This window comes from Apteryx rowi, unplaced genomic scaffold (assembly GCF_003343035.1).
Source record: "Apteryx rowi isolate R43461 unplaced genomic scaffold, aptRow1 scaffold_815, whole genome shotgun sequence".
In the NCBI taxonomy this organism is placed as follows: Eukaryota; Metazoa; Chordata; class Aves; order Apterygiformes; family Apterygidae; genus Apteryx; species Apteryx rowi.
In genome coordinates, this window is record NW_020451111.1 from 27,634 (window position 1) to 39,681 (window position 12,048).

The window sequence follows — 12,048 nt, forward strand, 5'->3', positions numbered from 1 at the left end:
ATTGTCTGTTTTGTTCCAAGTTACTTTCTTGTGGAGTTCAAATATTATCTGATACCATAGTTATTTTTCGGTTTCCCCCTCAGCAATACAGGCAACTGCATTAGCCCGTACAGGTGGGTGACGCTACTGGTTTTGGGGGAACGTTTCCGCAAAGCAAGTCTGAGAAGAGGAGAGCCAAAGCGGTGCAAAACCAGCGCGTTCTTTTCACAGCACTTCCTGGGGCAGGTACGCAGAAGTCCCAATCCCCCGTTGCCATTTGTGCCTATGCGCGCCCTTGGCTGCCCTGGCGCCTGCTGCCAAGCTGCGTAACGTGCCAGCCTCCTGCAGCCTCCCCGAGGGGCTTAGCCGCCCTCCCAAACGGGCCCTTCGTGTCCGCAGAGAAAAGGAAAGCGAACTGGAACAACCAGTGCCAACTGCTCCACGAGGAAAAACTAGCAGCCAAGATGCAGCCGCAATGAGAGTGTAGCAGATGCAGAGGTTTTCAAGGAAGCTTGAGACTTGGGCACTCACCGCGGTAGGTATGTTTTAGGTGTTCGCCTTTCTTCTTTCCTTTGAATATCTCAACTATTCAAGAACGATCAGCCATAAAATAACATGGCAGCTTAATTGCCACCTACAGAAATAGTTTCTGGAGATGGTCATCAAGTATTTTGAGTTTAAGGAAATCAATAATTGTGCTGCTGGATTTTTCTTACTCCCCGGATCACTTGCAAAATCAAGTTTTTAATACTATTCTATGTTAATCTCTTTTGAGTTCTCGAAAGATATCAATTTCCATTAAGAAAACTACTTAACTTTCTATTTTTATTTTATGGTGTGGTAAGTATGCAGTATTGCTGTAGTTAATCTCATTTGTACACCTGTAGCCAAGGGACAATTAAAATATTAGTACATGCATATAGTCATTTAAGCAGAATCATAGCCCTGTTTATTTCCAGGGTGCTGAATTTTTCCCTTTAATTTGTTTGGGTACCCGTGCATGGGTTTTCCTCTAGATGGAATTGAATACCTATGCAGATCTGGATTGGTAAGGAACAGAAAAAGACCATTTGATTCTCTTCTGAAGCAGAGCTGTGCTGCATTTSCTTTGGTGACTTTCAGAAGACATGAGCACCTTTAAGTTTTGGGTGGTTTGGTGTCTTGGCAAATGACCTCATCTTCCTTGCATCACAACATTAGAGATGGCTAGTGGCCAGTAAATACAAAGTATGATTCTTGTTTCACATGACATAATTGTAATTTTTTCTGCAATGAGGTCACATTCCTTTTTTAGAGATGTATTTCTGYTCGGGAAGGGGCGGTAGTTAATGACAAAGTGACTGGGTACAACAAAATATTATACAAGGAACTGCCTTAGTTAGCTTGTGGGGGGGGGTAGATGGGGCACTTGCTTGTAAAAAAGTGGGCTGTGGTACTGTTAAATAATTTGTGGTTCCATAAAATAGCAATATTCTCATTTTCAACGAAGAAGGCAACACCCTGTATGAGAAGATTGTTATGCAAATATGGGAGAAGTGTCTCTGAAGTCATGTCACTGCTCTTTATAATCAAGTCAAGGTATACATGTGTTAGAGTGGATCTGATTGCTACTCTACTGCACTTTGTTTCTGAAGAACATATTCAATTTTTAACAGTTTACAAATAGGATGAAGGGTGAGGATGAAGATCTTGTGAGGGGAAGAAGGGAGGAGAAGGAATTTCCCTAGAGAAATTTCACGTTTGTTATTTTCTGTATGAGTTATTAATATAGAACTGATTCACCTAGTTTTTTGTTTTAAACAAAAAAAACCCCTAATACTAAATCTGATTTACCTCCAAAAATAACAAAAATCCTGATCATCTCATGTATCCCAGTCATTGGTCTTCTCAGTTACTCTGTAATGAAACAAAAACTCATTGTTAGATAAGATGATATTTCACATACATTGAGGGATTGAAGTTTGACCAGTGAAGGAAATCTCAGAACGTATTTGCTGGAAGTTATTCTCATCTTCGCATGTTCCTTGTGGTAAAGAGGATACGCTTAATTTATATTATTAGGTAATAAATAGGAGCTATAAAAATTGCAAGACAAGAAATGTCAAAAACCTGTTCTGAGTTACCTTGGGATATCATTGTGATCAGATTCAGGAATTGCACCTTAGAAGAATAACGCTGTACATTTAGGCCTGAATTTGGGAAACCTGGATTGAAGAATCTCTTGATTAAAGTTTGTCAAATTTGTATTTGAACCACAAGCAACAATCTTCAATGATTTTGAAAGTGCTGTTGAAAATACTAGGGTATGAAAAACAGACAAAAGCATCAACTTAGAAACACAGCATAGTTGTACTGCATGGAGCATTAATTGGCTTTTTTTAATGTCAGTATGATTATATGTTGTTAATGAAATATGTCTAGGTGTAAACTGCAGCTGGAAAGGAGCAACTGCTAAAGCAAGAAAGAGAATAAGGATTGTTGCTTCTGGCAAGTCAGCTTGAAGATTTTTGGAGGTCAAAAGGTGTGTAATGCACTCCCACTGGTAACTTTTAACCAGATGTTTTTTTACAGTTTGATTTTTTTACCCAGGTGGCCAGAACCCTCTTTTATACAATACTTAGTTTATGTTGTCATCATTAACGTGTTAAAATGAGCATTCATATAGTGTCTTCAGCAAATACAAATGACTTGTTGCTCATTTTTAACCTTTTACCTGAAAGTTTAAGGGCTTTTATCATTCTTGAAATGAATACATGTAGTTGTTAACAATGTCAAACTCCTTCAACTCCTCTTTTGGAGGTGCATCTTTCCCCAGGACTGCTTCTATTTCACTAAGTGTTAAGCATCCATTTGTGGTTTTGTCTGTGCCATAGAAAAAGACTTTGAGATCTGTTTGAACAGATTAATAGAAAACACATTTTCTTTTGTATTTTAACCCAGAGCTAGTAAGGAGCCGCTCCTGCCTCCYGGAGGACTTCTAGCATAGCGAAGCAAAGCCGTTCCTCGCGTTGCATCAGGAAAAGCCGCAGCGGTTCACAGCCCTGGCCCCGGTGAGGAGGACGGATGTGGATGGACTCCATGGGCCAGGACCCCTCCAAGGGGTCACGTGGGGTGCTTGCAGCGGCGGCAGCTCTCGCCCTCCTGTGCACGGTGCGCCCGGCATCCAAAATCACCTGCTAGTGCTGGCAACAGGCTCATGATGAGTGAAAGCAATAGTAGCCAGAAAGCGCAGTATAATAATGGCAATTTCGCTTGAGGCGAGATAGTGCTGGAGCTGAGGAATGTTTGTTATTCCTTATTCCCAAGGCTACATGGCATCCCACTGATTTTCTGGCAGCTATCAAATGRCTGTGCCCCTTGCCTGTGGGTCTGGTTTTCGGAGCAGTAGTCATGATGCAGGAGACGCAGGGAGTTATGCATTCGCCCAACTCTCGTGTGATTGCTACTGGCTGAGGCAATGAAAATAGATTCATTTCATTTTGTTTGAGATAATTACTGCATGATAAAACCTGGTTTTATCAGATTTTTATATAACGTACTATCTGAGTTCCATGGAAATAGCCATTTTATCTACTACATTCCTGGATATTTAAGAATCGCCTGGGCCAAAGTAAGTCAGAATTTCAATTTATTAGCTATGTCTCTATTCTGTGTTAGTGGGGGGGAAATCTCAACAGCCTGTACAAAATCGGAGGGTTACTTGGAAGGACTGTGAGATAATGTCCTATCTAAATATATGTTATAGGTAGTTTCCTCTCTTTTTAGAGAAGGCTTTTGCTGTGGAATACACAGGTCTGTGAGACTAAAATGCTGAAACCTCACATATGTGGGTATGAACTCTTGGCTCTTTGGAAATCGGGAAGAATTCCTGATCCCACTCCTTATGCCGCGTCGCCCTGACTAGACGACGCGATGTAGTAACTAACGTGGGAGAGAGAAGCAGCAGGCTGTCTGCTGATCCGTATCACTGCTATAAGAAGGCGCGCAATTACCTCAGTTGCTCAAAACGAGGAGTGACTGAGGTGAGGCAGGAGCTGCTGATCAGGCTCGTCCTTTGGGTGCAAAGGTGAGGTGCGAGAGGGGATCTTTCAGCATCCTGTTGGGCAGCTTTAGCGAGCGGGTTGGCCTCACACTTAGAAATAAGCAAATCACTGATAAATAACAAATAAACATTATCACTGGTAAGAAGTTTCTCTGCTTCCCTGGGTTTTGGCCACTTTCAACGGGTAAAAGGGACAAAAGATAGTTCCAGGAATGAGCAAAAGAAAGAAAGAGAGGAATGGAAATCATTCTGCCTGAGGAAAAATAAGAGGCAGAAAAAAGATTAGTACCTGATTTGTATTACACCAGCATGAGGCTGGAGTAACTACTGAGTCAACAGAATTGTAACCTTATAAACCTGATTTAATAAAGGGATCTAAAATAATAGTATAGGAAGCAAAATCCCAATGAAAGGCTCACTCAAGAAAATTAAAGAGCAACATATTTAAAATTGAATCATAAAAATGAAATACTGTCTTGCATAATACGCAGTTAATTTCCGAGTTATTGCCATGTTGCCATTTAACACAGGGCTTTGGCAATAATAAAGAATGTTGTAGACACTTGGCTGGTCGCACTGCTTGGTTCGCATTCTTGTTCAAGTTAAAGGTTGCAGACCTTCCTATCAAAACGAGTGGCTAACTAGAATTGGGAAGCCACTTTCTCTGTTGTTACTACAAAGCCTTGCGCTTTTCCCTGATATGTCAGGTGTTGCTGATCTGGAAGACAAGGCACCAGACTGGGTCTTCGAAGTTGCAGTCAGGGGTTGAATCTGCAGCAGTATCGTATCAGGCTTTAAAGATCATTAATCAGATTTCATTTGGAAAGTTTGGACTAAACATTTGACCTGCATAAAGTGAGGAAAGAGCTGATAGTTCTCCACTTCAGCTGTTTAGATGCTTCTGTATTTTTTTTTTCTTATCTGTACTTCTTATAGGATTGCTAGAGCTCACACATTTTCAAAATCCATTGTACAAAGCAGCACTGAATTTTTCTGACAGCTTCATAAAAAGATGTTTTCCTCATTCAAAATGCTAACAATTTTTTTACTTCCTAAAACTAAGTATCAGAGGTGATAATCTTGGATACAGGTTTTTAAATAAATGTCCTTCTTTGACTCCTGTGAGATTTAAAGCAATGAAAAGGTTTTCAGCTCCGGGAGACACCCACTGAGAAAACTCTTTATAAAGAAAACAGACGCAGCTAGAAAAAAGGAGTTCTACAAGGAATTAAAGCATTTGCCTATGTTTATAAGGAGTTCTTCTCTGCTGTGCTCTGCTTTCCTAGAATCTCAGCCTTGCCTTTATGCCTCTTCTTTCTGTATGTCTTCATCTTCCCTTTTTAGTGCAACAACCTTTCTCACTATAGTATTTGTGTGGTTAAAATATTTTAGCTACATCATCTTGCATCTACTCTTCATTGCAAACCTCCTCATTTAGATCTCTTTATTTAAACTTTTTTTTAATGCCTTGCCCTCCTAGTGATGTTGTTAATTCACTCACTACGTGAGCTACAAGGTGATTTTTCTGTTTATGCTACAGGCAGTAGTATATTAAGCATGGATTTGCCACTGAGATTTACCGAAGTATCTTGGCATTTACCAATCCTCATAGTACTACTGTCCTGGAAAACATTCTTGCAAGTGTAACTGTGCCAGAAGCTGTCCCAATAGCTTGATCCAAATTCTGCTCGTATGGAGAACTTGCACAGATCCTGTGTACTGCTTATATCCTAGTTGAGCTCTGGCTTTCTGGGCACGGGGGACTGCCATCCCTGGGGAATGTTTTTGAGCTCAGGTCGAAGACCGTAAGTTTGGTCTTTCAGTTTCACTGCAGATAATGGCTTTCAACACCACGAGCCTCACCTGATGAAAGAAATGTTATTGTTTTTTGTTAGTGGTGGTGGGTTGTTTTTTTTCCCTCCATTTCCCTTCTGCTGCTTCTGGCTCCATAGCTTCTATCTAATGTCCCAGAAGAACATGCAATGTTGTGTTGTTTATTTTTTATTTTTTATTTTTTTGACAACACTGAAGAAAACACGACAGCAAATCTGATTATAGAAGACGTAAATGAAAACCCTATTACTTTTACTAGTAGAAGATGACACATTTTATGTAACTTTTTTTAGATAAAATTATTTAGGATTTGTAGCGCAGTTGATCACAGCGTACAGCAAAGGCAACAACTTTGTTTTGTATCACAAAACTTTTTTTTTTTTTTTGCACTCATTACTTAGGTGCAATAGCTTTTTATGTTCCTTTTTTTTCTTTTTAAGGACTCCTTGCCACAGGCCACTCATGCTGACCATGAGGTGCAGTTCACTGTCTCCTCATTCTGTGCAGGTACAGTTGTTTTGTGGAGCCTCACTGTAAACAAGATCAGTGAAAAGATCCAGCTTAAAAATAACCCCACAGAAATAAAACCTAAGTCATTTCATTGTTTGTTTCTTTCTTTTTTCAGAGCAGCCTTTCAAAAGTTGTATGAGCCTACCAGATGGAGCAGTGAAGAACATGGCTGGTAAGGCACGACAGGGAATGAAGGGCAGGAACTGTATGACATTGCTTTTGCAAAAAAGGCAAATGCCACCAGTGTGTGGCACTGAGATTTCTGAAGGACTCAAACTTCTTTTTTTTTTTTTTTTTAATAAAAGCATATATTTAGTGAATATTAAAAGAAAAACACTTAGAGCCAACAACAGGAAACATTCCAGCCTACCCATGCACAGAATCACTAATGGGAATGCTGGAAAAATTTTTTTTAAGTGTGTGAATAAAAAATGCTTTTAGCTAAGAAGGTTAAAGTAGTGTTTATGGGCAATACAGCTCCTTGTTTTAAGTCATAAACCAATTGCCATTGCTAATCAGATTATATAAAAGATTTTAAAGAGGTGGGGTTTGGGGAGTTTAGTTGGGGGTTAGTTTTTTGTTTGCTTTATTTTTTTTATTTATTTATATAAATGCACAGGTACAACATAGTAAAATAACTCTAGTATATCCTGTTGTCAGATTGTTTTTTTTTTTCCTTCAAGGAATGTCACTATTGACTGGATTCACCTCCTAAATTTGTCCAGGTAGTGATTTTGGTGGTTAATTCTTGTTCCTGGTTCATCCTACCTTCCTAGGGAACTTACTGCCTTCCTAAATCACAAAGTTTTTCAGAATTAGCTGTATAAAACTGTCTGAGCTGTTTCTCTCACCCATGGACAGCATTTACCCCTTTGATGCTTTAGCTACTTGTCTTCCTCCCCAGTCAGGCTTCAGTGCCTATCTCTCCTGGTGGTGCTTAAATCCCAACCAAGTTAAATGGAAAACTCTTCACTCTACCCAAAGTCAAGATAAACATTCTGGTAAATCCATATCAAGGTTTCTGAACCAGCGATGAGGCTTGCCCACATATAAATGCAAACTGTGATCTGCCTTCATGGCTGACTGAGCCTCTGGCTGACTTGGCTAGGGTGAATGAAAAGGCAGAAAAGTTAGTGAGATTGGTTTACTGAGAGTATTTAAGTTGTGTGTTAGGAGATAATGGGTTGGACCGAGGTTTGGAAGGAAGATGGAAGAAGACTTCAGAGGGGGTCAGGAACTACAGTAAGGCGGCTGAGGAAGATGAGTGAGAACCAATAAGGGTTTCAAGAGCAATTGCTGGACTTAAGCCTAAGGGAAGAGGAGTAGTGAGCAGACAGGATGGCAGGAGGCAGGAACAGGTTGGTTAAGCTAGATACAGGTTTGGATAAAACAAAACAAAAAAAAGTTTGTTTTTTTTTGTTTCTTTGTTTTTTTTAAACTCATGACATGCCATTATCCAGAGAAGTTCTAGGAGCAATTCTGGAAAAGGATTAAAAGGTTTTGGGAATTGATAACCCTCCCCCTCCTGCCCTGCCTCTGACTTCCTTGGGTTTATGGATACCTGCTCCCAGTATTTCTTCAATTTTCTTTAGGACAAGTTATTCCTGGACCTAAGACCAACTTTCTTGCCACCATCTTCTCTCATAATTAACCAATTCACAGGAAATATCCCATTCTTGGCTTTCTTTTTTCTTTCTCAGAAACCTTCCTGAGAAAATCTGTGGAGTCTCTGTGCAGGTAAGTGGAGCAGTATACGTGTGCTGAGACATGGCCAGGCCATGCAAGAATCTTACAGGAGGGGCAAAGGACCATGCCCAGGTGGTTTGAAGAAGAGGAGGCCCTCAGGATGTTGAGCTGAGGCTTGCTTTTACCATTGCCCAGCATCAGCCCAGCTGGCAAGGAGGAACATGTTGAAGACAGTGGTCTGCTAGGCTTGCCATGTGCTGGAAAGGCATTTGGCGCTGTTAGCAGCACAATCAGAAGGGCAATAATACTCAACAGACCAAGAGGTAACATCAAATAAAGAATCGCTTTTTACAAAAAAAAAAAAAAAAGTGAAAGGGTGATTTTGTATGGTTGTTTGAAATCTCACTAATGAAGGTGAATTGAAACAAATGAAACCTGGGGTTGGGATCTGCCATCTGCCTCCCTGGATGATGGGAAAGGGGGGTGAAGGCGACTGTCCTGTATGCCACTGCCTTCATTTTATTGTGGTTGATACAGAGTAGTTCATCTGCAATGGACCTGTACTGGTGCTGGAAGAGTAACATTAGTTGTGGTGGGTAACAGCGGAGGTGACTGATAGCTCTGGGAGATGGTCTCATGGTGGCCTCCTGGGTCAAGCCTTCTGCATTTTTGGGTTAATTTTGGCAGAACCGACAGCCCCCTGGTGACCTCCAGGTGACTCCAGTGCAGGAAGAAGCAATTCAGCTGTGGTTGAAGCTGTTTTCATGCTTGCCTTTCATCATACTGCCCAGACAGGCTGTGAGGACCAAATGTCAATGTCTTGTGAGTGATTAGGTCAAGTGAACACTTGTTTTTCTCAATGTTGATCAACCTTCTCTGTGGCTTCTTCCATCTGTTGTTTTTTGGGGGGAAAGGGGAAGAACGGACACCCCAGGCCTCTTTCTTTTGTTGGTAACATCAGTCATGGCTGCTGGACACCAGCACCAGGGAGATGGTCTAATCACAGTGCATGGGGCCTTGTTTAGCAGCCTGCCATCAGAAATGGTGCTTCTTCATAAGCCTGGAGACCAGAGGCCCCTAAGGTGAGAAACAAATCCCAAGGTTGTAATCCAGGGGAGAGAGAGAGACAGATAATCCACATAGATCCTGATTCTAGTTCACCTTCTCCACCTTTGCCTATCAGGAAATTATTTTGGGTGGCTATAGCATGTATAACTCGCTGTCTTGGAAGCTATTTTGAAGGGCTTTAGAGCTAGGGGACAGGTGATTGCAGGATGCAACTAAGGCTCCCTAGCAGTAAAACCAAATAATTACTGCTGTATCTTCTGGACAGAAACCTGTCTCTCTCCTTTGGGCATGGATGCAAACAACTTCACTACAACTTTTCTTATGAGCAACCTTTGGACAGTCTTGCTTTCCTGGGTGTGGGAGGAAACAGGACTAAGTTGGTGGGAAAGTTTGCCACTCTTTATTAATATAAATTTATTTTGGTTGTGTAATGTAAGACAACACATGGCCAGCTGTGTGGCTTCTTGTGTTGACGGCAAACCTTGTGACATATGTGCAATGCTGCTGTTGATGTAAGAGAAGGAAGCAGGGATAATTCTGGGGCAAAAGAAAGCAAGAATGTGGTCTTTTCCTTCTGTTTTTTCCATCTTACAGTGTGAGGAATAAGTTTGTGAAAGCTCGCTGGACTTTGAGTCTAGTGCTGTCCCACCCTGGCATCAGGTGTCTTCTACTCTGTCTGTCTCACGTACCCTCATGTCCTTTCAGCCCTTTTTCTGATTTTTGTGCTCTAATGAGTGCACCCTTTGCTATTCCCTGATCTGGCCAACAGGTGCAGTCTTCAGCAATGCGCAAAAATATTCCTGTTCAGCTCCCGAGGGCAGTAGTGGCTACTTCCATGATACACTGGTTGATATCGGGCACCTTTCTGTTCTGTACATTTTGCTTCCTAGATTTGCCTCATGTCCTTCTCCCTCTCACCCCCATGACTCCCTTTTGCCATCAGCTGTGATCTAAGTATTGTTGAAGATCTTCCTGTCTGTCATTCCTGAACTATTATATTGAGTTTTAGCTGCATATCATTCTGCAATGTTTTTTGGTATGCTGTCCAGCCCTTATTAAAACATCATTTTTCTGTGTATTACCCTGCAGGATGCACCATTTTGGGGAATAATCAGCCAATTCATTCCATTATGTTACAATAAAGTATGCTACTAATAACACTACATTGCTTCGTCTTTCCCCAAGTGCCATTAGGCACCTGATTTCTGTCTAAGGTGGGGCTGGAGAAGGAAGGTGCCCTATGCCATGTGAGAGCCCTTGAGGATGGGGCCGCGTAGTGAGGGAGGGCCTGTGTGCCAGGGCACCAGGGTTGCACACGGTCGGGCTGTTTGCGCTTACTCTCGCGGGGAGGAATTGCTTGACTGCCATGTGGCCTGCTGGAAACGGGCTCCTGAGCAAGTAGGGTTTTCACCAGGTCTCCTGAAAACCCAGCACTGTTGGGAAGAAACAGTGCTTTAGTGAAGAGCACAGGCTGATGAGTGAAAAATGAGTTTGTCAGGCTGTGTTGTCTTCAGGGTGCCATGAAGGGGCAGGCTGACAGCGTCATTCCCTTCCCTGCGGTGGCCAGCTGTGGAGACCTGGCCTGGCCGGTCTATGAGCGGGACCGAGATCAGGCCTTGGCCGGTGATTCACCCGGGGACAGAACGAGCCCGATGAGCGGAAAGCAGGGCTGGTGGGGAAGGCAGAAGGAAACAGGCTGTCCCTCCTGGGCAAGTGCAGTCCTGGCGCAGAAATCTCCCGTTCAGGACTTCAGCCCTCCTTCATGGTGCGGCTGAAGGCCAGAGTTCAGCTTCATGGGTCGGATCCTGTGAGGCAAACAGGCTCCCAGCTTGCACTGCCACCCGGAAGGGACACTTGTTTCCATCTGTGCTCGTGGCCTCGGGCTTCGCATCTCATGTGGTGGCCGATAGGAGCAAAGCTCAGCACGGCATAAGCCAGGCTTTTTGTGTTCTGCTGGTTGGGATGAGTGAATGTGGTGCGGAAGCAGGGGATAAAGGAGCTGTAGCCGTGCGTGCGTGACCCACGACTGCCCAGCCATGCAGCCGAACTTAACAGGAAAATATGATCGATCACTCAGGGTGAAGGGGAGTAGCTTTTTGCTTAAGCAACATATCTCTTCTGCCATTCTCTTTTAGATTCATTTTCCAAGGCTTTTTACCACCTGACTGTAAACTGCCAGTTTAAGCTATGGTTTAGATGGAGTTACCTGAATCACCATGATTTTCAGGAAATGAAGACAAAGTTGTAGGTCCATCTTCATTTTCCCTTGGAGGTCTGAGTGTGAAGATGTAGGTCTTTGACTCCCATATGCCTGTGGTTCAGAAAGTTCTCAAAGTACAATTCTTCCTTTAGCTGAGAGATCTGCAAAAACAGTGCCCAGTCCCTGCCAAGTAAAGGACCATAACCAGATATGTCATGTGTTGTGTTAGAGAGATCATTAGTAATTTAGAGATCAGTCATGCAAACTGAACTAGTATACTTCTTTCTTTTACAAATTGCTTTTTTCTCCTGCTAAAAGGAAAAAAACAAAACTGAACAGAAGTATTTTACTTCTCATGAGTAAATAATGAGGATTGTCTAAAACATTCCAACGTGGGTAGGACCTGGGCTTGGATTCAGCCCTGTTTGGTTCAGTTGAACTGAATACAAATATTCCTACAAGTGCTGAAGCATTTTTCTCCTCTCTCTCTCTTTCTCTCTCTCCCTGTTTCTGTTTTCCTCCCCGTGCTTGGCTTCACTGTGGTCTCCGCAAGAAGTCTGGAGAAACAGCAGCCTCCCAGAAAAGTCCCAGCTTTTTCTCCTCCCTGAAGGGGGGTTCACCTTCATCCTCCCAGCATGAACACTGTGACTGTGAATTGCGGATGTTGAAAAAGCACACAGGGAAGTTACACGTGTGGGAAAAGGGGAAAAGGGCGCTGCCTTTATCTGTT